General features: G+C 35.3%; 2 protein-coding genes across 7 annotated transcripts in view; one reads left to right on the plus strand and one right to left on the minus strand.

The window, feature by feature from the left end:
• Positions 1 to 12,696, plus strand: part of trpa1b (transient receptor potential cation channel, subfamily A, member 1b) — a 347,938-nt gene that overhangs the window by 192,318 nt on the left and 142,924 nt on the right. The window lies entirely within an intron of this gene.
• kcnb2b (potassium voltage-gated channel subfamily B member 2b) overlaps positions 1 to 12,696 on the minus strand; it is a 199,766-nt gene that overhangs the window by 180,794 nt on the left and 6,276 nt on the right. The window lies entirely within an intron of this gene.

Here is a 12,696-nt window from a genome sequence, read left to right on the forward strand (position 1 = left end):
CTAGGTTTAGTGTTAGTTGCATGAATTTACTATAGTAAGTATATGGAACAGGGCTGGGTCCGAAAACACCTACTACTCAGTAGGTACTAAATTTCAATTTGCATTTACTACACGACCGTTAGAAAAGTACATTCTATATAGTATAAATGTGAGTAGTATGAATGTAATTCGGACATACAATGTTCGGCATTTGTCGTTATAACATGACCTAACCACGTCGCTTCACTTCCATGAATTTGCTTTGTAATATCATGGGATAGTGTATCATCCATCGGATGCACACTTCAGAATCACAATTCACAATTCAGGTACTTCTTGCATGCTGTTGTTCGAATATTATGAATTCTATCATACTATTCAACTCTATATACTGTTTTTAACATACTACACAGTATGGAAGTATGTGATTTTGGACGCAGCACATGTCTAACTATGACACCTTAAAATAAGGTGTTAGCGAAGTTTCATTTGGTATTCAGTCAACAAACAAACATTAAAACAGTCACTTAAATCAATTCATTCATTTTCTTTTCGGCTTAGTCCCTTTATTCATCAGGGCTCGCCACAGCAGAATGGGCCGCCAACTTATCCAGCATGTGTTTTATGCAGCGGAGGCCCTTTCAGCCGCAACCCAACACTTGAAAACACCTGGACTGTAAGGGAAACCATAGCACCTGGAGAAGCTGCACTTGAACATAGGGAGAACATGCAAACTCCACACAGAAATGCCAAGTGACACAGCCAGGGTTTGAACCAGCGACCTTCTTGCTGTGGGGCGATCATGCTACCTACTGCACCACCATGTCGTCTAATCAATTAATATCAAACTGATATTTTAACAATAGCTATGTTTCCATTTCACTGTATGCCACTCCTTTAGACCCGCCTCTGCATCAAACACATTTCTTCTTTCTTTATTTTTTTTAAATCACAGATATCAAAATTCTGCTCTAAGGGTTTCTCTAAAAAAACCATAGCAGATCTTTTCAGGGCTTCAGTAAAGACCTACTAGACCATCGCCTCATTTAGAAGAGCCAGACGTCTTCATTCAGTGCTTCTGTCTCAAACACTTCAAAACCCAAATATTAAAACTTTTTTTCATCAACTTTTCAGTTAATTAAAAGTTTTTCTCCCTTTTGGACATGACTTTGATTTATGTTTTCACTGATGTAAGTGATACAGATTTTGCTTAATAAATTATAAATCTGCTCACAGTTATTTTCAGCAGACAAATCATCAAATTATCCAGCAGCCTTTCATCAACATTAGACATAAATGCTGCATTGTCACAGCATACTTGTGTCTAAGTTGTCCTCAATCACTGCAGCACATTAAATAAAACCATGCCAGGCAACACCATGGCATCTCATAGGGTTGTTACGACCCTTGGTCAATGTTTCTGAAGTCTCCCGCCAGCAAACTCTCTTGCCGGGCCATTAAAACAAAGCACTAAGCGTGAAGCATATTTGTCTTGAGATGGGTGTGAAAAGTCGTGTTTCTTGGTTTTTTTTTACACTTCCATGCTTTTGTAATTACCGGGGCCATTGATTTCTGGGTTATGTATGAAATAATTAAAACAGCAAATCAGAAATGCCAACAGATTTCATTGGTGCAGATCAATGAATCCTGCTCCTCTGATAAAAATAAAAATACAGCTTTCTACTGTACTGTGTATTACCCACAGTGTCCTTAAACACCGGTCCTGCACAGGCCAAATGGGATCAGATACCTTAAGCTCCTGAGATAATCTGAGCCTCCTGAATCATATCACCATGTCGTTTTACACTGATTTGTTTGTGTCTGGTGTTAGTGCTCTCTGTTGCTGTTAGCATTATCCCAGCACCATTTTATAATTACTCTGCCATTTCTGTCACTTGTTCTACAACCTATAAATGTAGCAATTTTCTGTACTTGGTTTATTTGAAGAAATGAAAAATGGCAACATGATCGTGCAGTATATAACCTGTCATTCAGTTTATTTGGAATGCAAGTGGTTGAAGAAAGAAAGAAAGAAAGAAAGACTTTCTCTACAGACTGACTGATAGATAGATAGATAGATAGATAGATAGATAGATAGATAGATAGATAGATAGATAGATAGATAGATAGATAGATAGATAGATAGATAGATAGATAGATAGATAGATAGATAGATAGATAGATAGATAGATAGATAGATAGATGGACGGACGGACGGACGGACGGACGGACGGACGGACGGACGGACAGATAGATAGATATTTTAAGTATGCTTGCTTGATGCTAGAGAACCAATAAGATTCATTCTTATGTATCTTGCTACACATTTGATCTTCCGAAAGACCCAATGAGGTTTACTCTAGTCAACAGATAATAAACTTGTGCCTATTTTTATTAATATGTATGTTAAATAAATAAGAGCCTGTATAGAGTTAAACCACCTGATTTATATGGAATTAGTTTTTTATTCTTTGCCTTTGAATAAACATTTTGAAGTGTCAGGGTTTTGGGTGAATAGAGCTTCAGTGCAAAATAAATCTTGATTTGATGACATCATTTTGTTTAACTTAGCTCAATGTAAAACAACATCTTTATCATTATAAAAACATCTTTATCATTTTTTAATCCATTCAGCTGATCTCCTGGTCTGGTAGGAGCACTTTTAGCTTAGCTTAGCATACATCATTGAATCAAATTAGACCCTTAGCATCTTGTGTCAATACTTTTTAAATTTGAAGTTTTACACAAGTCTTTGTACACACACACATGCACAAACTACAAATAGTTGTAATTAGTTTCTATATATAGAAATAGATTCTTCGATGCACTGCAATGCAGATGGTTCAGTCATAGATCATAACCGCTTATACATATACATATTTTATACACATGACATAATTCATCTAATCTGTTAAAGTGTGTTGTGGTAGCATAACTACAAGCATGAGTAATTTAAAATGCTCCAACTTTTTCAAAAGCAGGCAACTGAGCACAATTCACTGCTTGTGAGTTTACTGGACAGTTTTTAATTGCAGGTGCGTTTAATATACAGTATGCAACTGCCTCTAGCTTATTTGCTATAAATGACATGATAACCGGAACCGAACACTCACATACACTCAAATAAACCTGATTTACGTTGAAAATAAAAGGAGCAGCTTTAACAATCTGCCAAGCATCTTCATTTTTGTTCCACAGATGAAAGAAAGCCACTCAATAGTAAAAAAAAAAACATGAGGAAGAGTAAACAATGACAAAACAAAGCTTTTATGACTGTAATCGAGTTAAACGGATATGTGAGCACCACACAAATTGGATTACTGTATATCCGTAAGTTGAATGTTAATGCTCAAGCATTCAAACGCATTACTGAGAGCATAATGAAACCTACTTCTTTTTTCTTTTTTTCTTGGTCACATTTTAAACAAAGGTCAAAGTCTGGAACATCCCCTTCAATCATGATGCTCCGCAAGCAATACAAAGCCAGAGGAGCCGTTGTTACCCATAATCCAAGAGTTCTTATCTGATTTTGAATGCGTAAAGAGGATTTAGGACGTGGCAACTAAATGTTAGCCTATGCTGATTAGGTCTCTCCGGAAAGTGTTATGTAACTACACTAGCGCAGTGTAGAGGAGGCTGCGTTTGCTCTGTAAATGACAGATGGACCAGTGGGGTCCTCAACTATAGGGACATTGTGTTGTTGAAAGTCAGTTTGGTGTCATGATTATGCACTTTTGACTTCTGATACATTCACAACCGCAGAGCACACAAGCAAATTGGAAAATAATGCCTGACGTTTTTCTGTCTTGATAAAAGTAATGGCTTTGAAAATTACAGCACTGTCCAACTTCAACAATCAAAGCTTCAGTAGAACAAGGAAGAAGATCCTTGCTCAGAGAAAGTTTGGCTTTTTTTAGAACAAAACACAATTCGCACGGATGAAAGGTGAGTAATGAACGCTAGATGCACCAGCTGCTTCTCTGATAATAGTGAAAAGTCATGTCGACTTCTGGCTGAGACTTTATTGGGAACAGACCACAATCGCCTGTTCATGTACTGTACATGTAAAATGTGCACAGTCATGTGTTTGTTTTCATGGCAAACGAGAAAAGGTCGAGCACTCTTACATTTTCAGTTTTGCATAAAAATAGCAAAACACGTTTGACATATAGTCACCGGCCACTTTATTAGGTACACCTGTCCAACTGCTCTGATCAGCCAACAACATGGCAGCAATTCACATTTAGGCATGTAGACATGGTCAAGAAGATCTGTTGCAATTCAAACTGAGCATCAGGATGCAGAAGAGAGGTGATTTAAGAAGAAAGAACTGGAATTTAAGAACAAATTTAAGAACAGGAAACTGAGGCTACAATTCGCAAAGGCTCACCAAAATTGTACAATACAAGACTGGAAAACCGTTGCCTGGTCTGATGACTTTCGATTTCTGCTGTAACATTTGGTTGGTAGGGTCAGTATTTACACCCAGAAAGCATCAATCCATCCTGCCTTGTATCAACGTTTAGGCTGATGGTGGTGGTGTAATGGTGTGAAGGATTTTTTCTTGGCACACTTTGGGCCCATCAGTACTAATAGAGCATTGTGTCAACGCCACCTGAGTGCTGATTGTGTCCATCCCTTTATAACCACAGTGTACCCATCTTCTGATGGCTACTTTCAGCAGGATAATGCGCCATGTCATAAAGTGCGAATCATCTCACACTGGTTTCTTGAACATGACAATGAGTTCACTGTAATCAATTGGCCTCCACAGTCAACAGACCTCAATCCAATAGAGCAGCTTTGGCATGCAGTGAAACCGCATACTGTAATAATGTTCCAGATAATAAAGTAAAAATATTTAGGAAGAAAAAGTTGAAAATACATGTCATGCGTTCATGCAATGCATAGCTTTGCTATTTAAATAATAATTTAACACAATAACTTTAACAGCATAAAAACACTCAAATCCTAAAAATGTAAAGATAAACACTTTTAGTGACCTTAAAACTGAATAATTTATAATAAATGTACCCAGAGTATTTTTTGTTTTAAAATGCCACCAAATATCATTTGTTATTATTATCTTATAATTTAACACATTAGACTTAACAATACAAAAAATGAAATTAAAAAAACATTAAAAAATAACTGCAATAATTTTTGCATATTTTCAAATGCTAATAAAATACAATTAAATAAAAAGTCAACAGTTTAACTTTGTTTTTTTTAATCCTAAAATGGTTTAGAATGTTCAGCCCATTATTTATTAAATATGAATATGTCAATAAACTACACTAGTAGTAATAACTTTAGTATTCATTCTTTTTCCTTCGGCTTAGTCCTTTTATTCATCAAGGGTTGCCACAGCGGAATGAAATGCCATCTTATCCATCATATGTTTTACACAGCAAAGGCACTTCCAGCCATAAACCAGTACTGGGAATAACTTTAGTACGTCTAGAGAAATTTGGTTAACATTTTCATTTTACAATATTTAGCAGTACAGTATTAAAACGATAAAAATAAAATACAAATCAACTATAGCACTGCAAAAACTTTAAAGGAAAAAAAAAAAAACGAAAGGAAAGGAAAAACTCAGAAGAAATTCAATTAAATTCAAGCCTATAGTAGACACACCAAATCTAAATCCATTCATTCTTCATCATTACGAGTCTTCCTCTATATTTGAGATGGCAACAAATATACTGAGCTGGCATTAACTGAGCCTGAACCCTTCTTTTAAATCAAAACAAGTTTATTTAAATCAGCCTGTGAGTGCCAGCTCCAGTGTGGCGGAGATTTGTGGCATATTTTAGTCCCGTAATTCTGTTTGAAACGAGGGCATAAATACAAGGCGTGAGGTGCATTAGCTGCACATGTGAAAATGACATTTCTAGCATGAACACTCCATCAGGTCCTGAACTTCAGTTTGAGTGAGCTTCACAATTCTGCGTCAGTCACTGAAACCTACAGGGCACAGCTGTTACTCTGCAATAACTAAGATACACTGGCAATGCGCTCTCTCTGAGATATATGAGACTATAAATAAATCACAAATTATGAACCAAGTAAACACTGAGCGAGTCTTAGGGCCTTACAAGGCATTTTCTGTTTACTTTGAAACATTAAGGTAGTTTTGAAGCGATTATGAAATACAATGTGATTTTATAAATAAAATCACTGAAATAAAAGATTAAGGAGATTAAAGATAATATAATAATAATCATAATTTCTAAATTATTTAGTTCAATGGTGTTATGTTGTTTATTGTAAACCATTGATTTTATTGTTTTGTAGTAGTAGTTTTAAAAAACATATTTAATCAAAAGAGTATACATTTATTATTGTATTTATCATATCAGTTTATTATCAAATTATTACTAATCTAAAGGCTATGTCAGCATGTTAATAATTAATAGGATAACAGGCTCCTGTGTGTATTTTTTAGTAATATCACTTTTATGGCAAAGAATATGTCTTTTTCCTGGTCTTTAAAGTTAAATATCTCAACATAAACAAAGGAGGCTGGGAAAAATATAAATTTTTAATGGAAATTTCAGACGGCATTTAGAGGATTTTGCAACTGAACTCTTCATATATATATATATATATATATATATATATATATATATATATATATATATATATATATATATATATATATATATATATATATATATATATATATATATACACACAACAGTTCTGTCTGGTTTTTGAATCTGATTGGCTGATAGCCGTGATATATTTAAGTAACATCAGCACACGTACAGCCTCTTTACCTTTGTGTATTACTCCGCCCACATACAACCAGCAAAAAGCAGACTCCACAGATCTAAAGTTTAGAAGATGCTTGCTCAGCTGTTTAACTGTCAGCATATGATTTGAATCCAACCCGAAAGAAAGTAGTTCCTTATGCAAAAGGGTTATTCTCCATGTTTGATTTTGTTTTTATATACACAATTATGCCGTCAAACTGTTGTATAAATGCAATATCCCACTCGTAGCAGCGCGATATGGTTGTATATCGGCACTGGTGGGGGCACTAAGGGGCACTAACGCACACCTCCCACCAGTACCGATATACAGCCATATCGCACTGGTACTCGTGTGATATTGCTCATACTGTATATATATAGACGTGTGTGTGTGTGTGTGTGTGTGTGTGTGTGTGTGTGTGTGTGTGTGTGTGTGTGTTTATAACTATATAAGTTTACATATATACTACAGACTACAAACAAATTCTTTATAATAATGATAATGAAATCATACATCAAAATGCCATTGAAGACTTGCAGGAAATATATCAAAAGTCAATTATACGGCAATATAAATTATACAAAGACACATTTACTGTGGAATACCTGAAGCAATGCATCTGGTAGGAATACAGTCCACCATAACTTCAAATGCTGTATTTACAGCCACTACTGTACAAGTTATTTACAATTCTGATTATAAAGAAATACGAAGACACATGCTCCTCCCATGTGTGCTTTAGCTCCTGGAGGAAAAAATCTTGCAGACGTGGACAGATAGTTTAATGTATGATGCATGAGCATACAGAACATAACATCACACTAACTACTGTACATAAAACTGCACTTCTGTCATGTCCAGCATGATTTATTAATGCCGTCGACCAACAACTAAACTGTATTTAATCTACTGTTTAGATGATAACTATATTTCAGTATAAACAAGAGGGTCCTTATGAAGATTAATTGCTCTCATTTGGATGAATGCATCTTGCTTCGCTTTTACCAGTTCTTCTCAGTTTGTCCCGTGAAGGACTTCCTATATCTTTTGTCCTCTTACAAATCCCCTAGCCGAATGGAAATTCTGTACCCGCTCCTAAGGCTACTGTTGCATTAGCCGACTGCCTATTTATAGGTGTATAGTGTCAAGGTGCAACAATCCCAAATGATTCTCTCTCCTCTGTGAATGTTACCTCTGTAAGTCAAGACCACAACATTAGACTGAGCTGCATGTGTGCGTGTTTGTGAACCTGCTTGTGTGCAAACTGACCATTGCATTTATAATTCATGGTGAATGTTTGAAGAGAGCTGATTCGGGAGTGAGTTTTCAGTTGGTCTACCACAGTTTTTCCTATATGCGTCTATCCATTCCATCAGTTTATCAGAATATGTGGTATATTGGACTTATGTAACTATATTTCCAGTAGGGCTGTGCAGTGTACAGTGTACAGGCCTAACAGTTTTACTGTTTTTCTTTTTACAGTTATCTTATTGCATGTAGACTTTCACATACACATTAGATTAAATCAAAAACACACAGTTTACATAAACAGAGTACAGCAACAGTGTCTTACTGCCTATGATTTGTGGGGATCATAAGAAAGAGTGGGTGGCTTTTCACCATTAAAGGCTCGCTGTTTACACAACTACACAGTTGACACACATCAGTATTAAGAGACCAGGTCAAAGGAAATTTTGCATAATAGGTCCCCTTTAACTTAAGGTAGTAATTTATAAATACAATAAATAAAAATCTGTACAGTCATTTATTTAATTCATTTGACTAAAAAGTGCTTTCTAACAGGCTTCATCTCAGTATTTTTTGTTAAATGGCATGCTCAATCATGTCATCTCTCATTATTTATTCAACAATTATGGTATTATTTTTAATGACAAACATTGCACACCCTAAGTAGTAGCCCCTTAGTCATGTGTCAATCATATTGCTTCCATTTTTAACCTGTGTTCCCTGTGAAGGTAATGTGGTAAATGATTGTTCGGTGTTGTAATGTTTGGACACATTAGTGGAGATTCCTCTGAGGAGATGTAATGAGATCTCTGCATGTGTGCGGACAGTGTCGCAGTGCTGGGAACAGGATTTGAGCACGTAATGGTCCTTTGCTGGCCAGGGAAAGTGCACATCATTTCTTAACAGAGCATTTTTATTCTCTCTTACTCTTTCTTTTTGTCTATTTGTTCTGTAGATTAAAGTATTTTGGTTTTAAAGGGCTTAGCGATTGTCCAACCATTTGAAGTCAAGGAGAGTTAGCAATGTCTCCTTCTTTTACTAATAGCAAATGGAAGTGTGAGCATAATTGACATTTTTATTAAGTACATCACTTTTTTTATCAGTCTTGGAAAAAGATAAATATAAAATAAGCACAAATGGAGATTTATTTATTATTTTTGGGGTCATTTTATTTGCACAGCAACAGTTTTGTAGGTCTGAAAATACACAATTTCTGAAAAAATAACTTTAATAAGAGTAAATAATTAAAGGTGTACCATGCACATAGATACTGCATAGGTATTCAGTATATTACAATCAAAACAAAAATGGTGGACTACATAACAGGTGTATAGTGTTTATTTTCAAAGTGACATTGCTAAAGTTGACTTGGCATATAGCTTTTTAGTATTTTTTTTTTACAGATTGTTTTGAAAACATTGTCATCTGACTCAAAATCATACTCAATATTTTCTCAAAAGCTTTTAGTTTCAATACATCATTATGTAAAAAATATCCTAAAGATATCCTTAAATCAGAAGTAAAAATAACTGTTAAAAGGTTAAAAGGTTTAACTAGTAAACATTAACTTTAAAACTAAATAAAAAAAAACATTAACAAATTGATTTCAATGTGTAGTTGCAAGCACAGAAGGCTTTATTTTATTGATTTAACCCCATTTTTTTAAAGCGCATGTTGCAGCGCATCCATTTTGACTTGGGTTGTGCTTATTCTCTCAAAGAGTTATGCTACCCAGACTCATTCTAAAAATGTACCAATATATACATTTCTGGAGAGTGCCAAATACATCACAGGAGCTACGTAGTTTTTGTAGTTTTTGTTTTCGCAAATCTACCAGAGGCTACTGTGTACACTTTTGAGATCGGGAATTTCTCTTACCAGGGCCATTTGCGCCTGCTGTTCTGGCGTAAATCCACCAGATCGACTGACTGACTGACTGATTGACTGACCTGCCGTCGAATGACTGCAAGACTGATCGACTGGTCGAGTGACTCACCCTCCTCATTCCTTAAACTCAACTAATGGTGATTTTATAAGCACAGATTGACCTGCCCACCCACTTCCCTAATCCCAACTGACAGTTTTAAAATGCAGTCCTGAAAAAGAAAAGCCCTCGTCTGATTTTTACCACATTTTTAGATTTTCCCACATTACCTAAGTTATTTCCCACATTACCTAGTTACATAAGTCCAATATACCACATATTCTGAAAAACTGACTTGCCTTCTGTCTTAGTCTTTCCGGAACATTTCTTGTCATGTTTTGGGCATAATGTGAATAAAACCAGTCACATCTTCCATTCCCTTTGAGAGCAAATTGCAGTTGTGCCATGTCGAGTCTTTGTAAGTGGGAAAAACTGAACGCTTCACTAGCGAGGAAACAGATATGCAAGTAGAAAATGTCTTTGCCATAGCTGAAGATAGCTAGGTGTACTAATTTTGATACTTGCAATAACTCTCCATTATGATGTAGCATTTTATATATATATAAGAAAACATAAATAATTTTACATTGTAATCCTGTAGTTTTTTATTTTTAAAAATGTTTGTGTGCTGCTGCGTATCCTTGTGTGTGTAATAAGCAACATGTGTTTATGTACCCAACTATAGACACATATCATTTATACACAAGCATTCAGTTGGCTCAAAATAGTAGTGGATCAAACAATGTGCCTTTTCACACCTCCTCTACATACCAATAGGCTTATAGGTGAACAAATGGGCACAAGTGCGTTTGGTATTTAAACCACATGGCACAGGACGTGAAAATTATACCTGAGCCAGACTGTAATTAGTAAAAAAAAAACACTTGCATAGCACATGGCAAAATGTTGCAGGCTTAAAATACAACAACTGAATTAAATAAATTAAAAAAGAAGACAGCAAACAACAGAAATATCAAATAAATAAGTAAATCTGACTTATTAATCTTAATCTTTCAAATGAATCACAATTTTGCAATGCTTTCCACCATCTCTTCATCTTTAAATTAGTTTCCCTGCACCATGCACAAATTTTGAAATGAGGGTATTTCCTGTGAATATAAAGAGGCTTCCCTCATTCAAACTGCATGAAGCTCTAAGGCAAAGATCTATGAGCAAGCTGTTGTTCGTACATTTGGGAGCGCACACGCACACCCCATACACTCCAAGCATATAATTTCCTCCCTTTGTGCCTTTGCATGCTGTTTAGAAAGCCGTAACGGAGCACTGACAAACACAAATGACTCTCCCTCACTTGCCTGTGAGGTAAAAATCAAGGCATTACCACAGTGTTCCCCGACCACAGTGAGTGTCTGAGCTCTTATAATCCACACCCAGAGCAGGAAACAGCCGATGCCTTCTATATTACCACAATCTTCCTGCACTTTCCATCATGAGCCTGTATCATAAATTAAGTGGGTGGAGGGAGGCTGAAATTGAATCAGCCATGATTCCCATATAGGTGGAGGAAATGTCCAGCAAAACAGATGACACTGCATTTGTGCTAAAACCAACACATACTGCAGGACGTCCAAAACACTTGTGCTAACATCTATATTTGGTTTGTTTTGTCTCATGTGAATGTGCATTTTTGTCATACTTTACCAGGGTGTTTTTTTATGATATGCTATCTATCTCAGACATGAAATATAAACCTTTTTGGCACTGAGCTCCATGCTGGATACTTTCGTAAATGATCAGTGATTGAATTTCATCAATGTTCCCTTCAGCCAATGGCTGATGGAGATACACCCTCAGTTACAGGCAGACATTAGGAGCTACACAGGGACATACAACCATTGTTTGTCTAGGCATTGTGAGCAAGTACAATGAATGATTCAATGAATGTAATCGGATAGATGTAGCATTGTGTTAGTCATTTAAGAACAAACAAACAAACAAACAAACAAAAAACTTGCCCTTTACCCTTTATTGCATATACAAAATAGCCCTGTGGAATATGGTTATAAAAAAAAAAAAATAAATAAATAAATAAAAAAAAAAAAAATATATATATATATATATATATATATATATATATATATATATATATATATATATATATATATATATATGATGTCACAAAATACATTGTTCACTTTTTATATGAGCACAATATCACATCACACGCCATTAGATAGATACAGACAGAAACGTGAGAGAGAGTTACAGTCTTTAAAGTACTTGGTTTTAATTTTGCATTTAATTAGCTTCTTTTTTTTAACTGGATTATATTTTATCAATATTTGACATAATATTAATATGAAATTCTAAATAAAGTGGGAAATATGATCACAATTGGATGAGGACATTTCTAAGTATAAACTATGGCTGTCCAATTAATTGAAATGGAATCGTAATCACGATTTGAAACTTGTGATCAGCTAATCGCAAAAGGCTGTGATATGATATACAGTATATATGTATTTAGTATATAGTACTCAATTTCCCCTGCCTAGAGCAAATGCATGCCTGCCGTCTGTGTGTGATAGTCTTACTAGACAATTGAGTGAGCACCCTAACGTTCTGTCCAATTAGAAGTGCGCAATCGAACTATACAGAACGTGCACAATAAAAAACAAACAAACAGGAAAGTGCAGTCAAGTAGGATGATCACATTTGCCACTTCAGAAGTATTTTAGACAAATATCAAAGTAATATGGGTAGGCATGGGCTGGTATAAGTTTCTGACGGTATGATAACCTTGCATAAAAATATTACTTTTT

Source organism: Danio rerio, chromosome 24, assembly GCF_052040795.2.
Source record: "Danio rerio strain M-AB ecotype USA chromosome 24, GRCz13ab, whole genome shotgun sequence".
Taxonomy (NCBI): domain Eukaryota; kingdom Metazoa; phylum Chordata; class Actinopteri; order Cypriniformes; family Danionidae; genus Danio; species Danio rerio.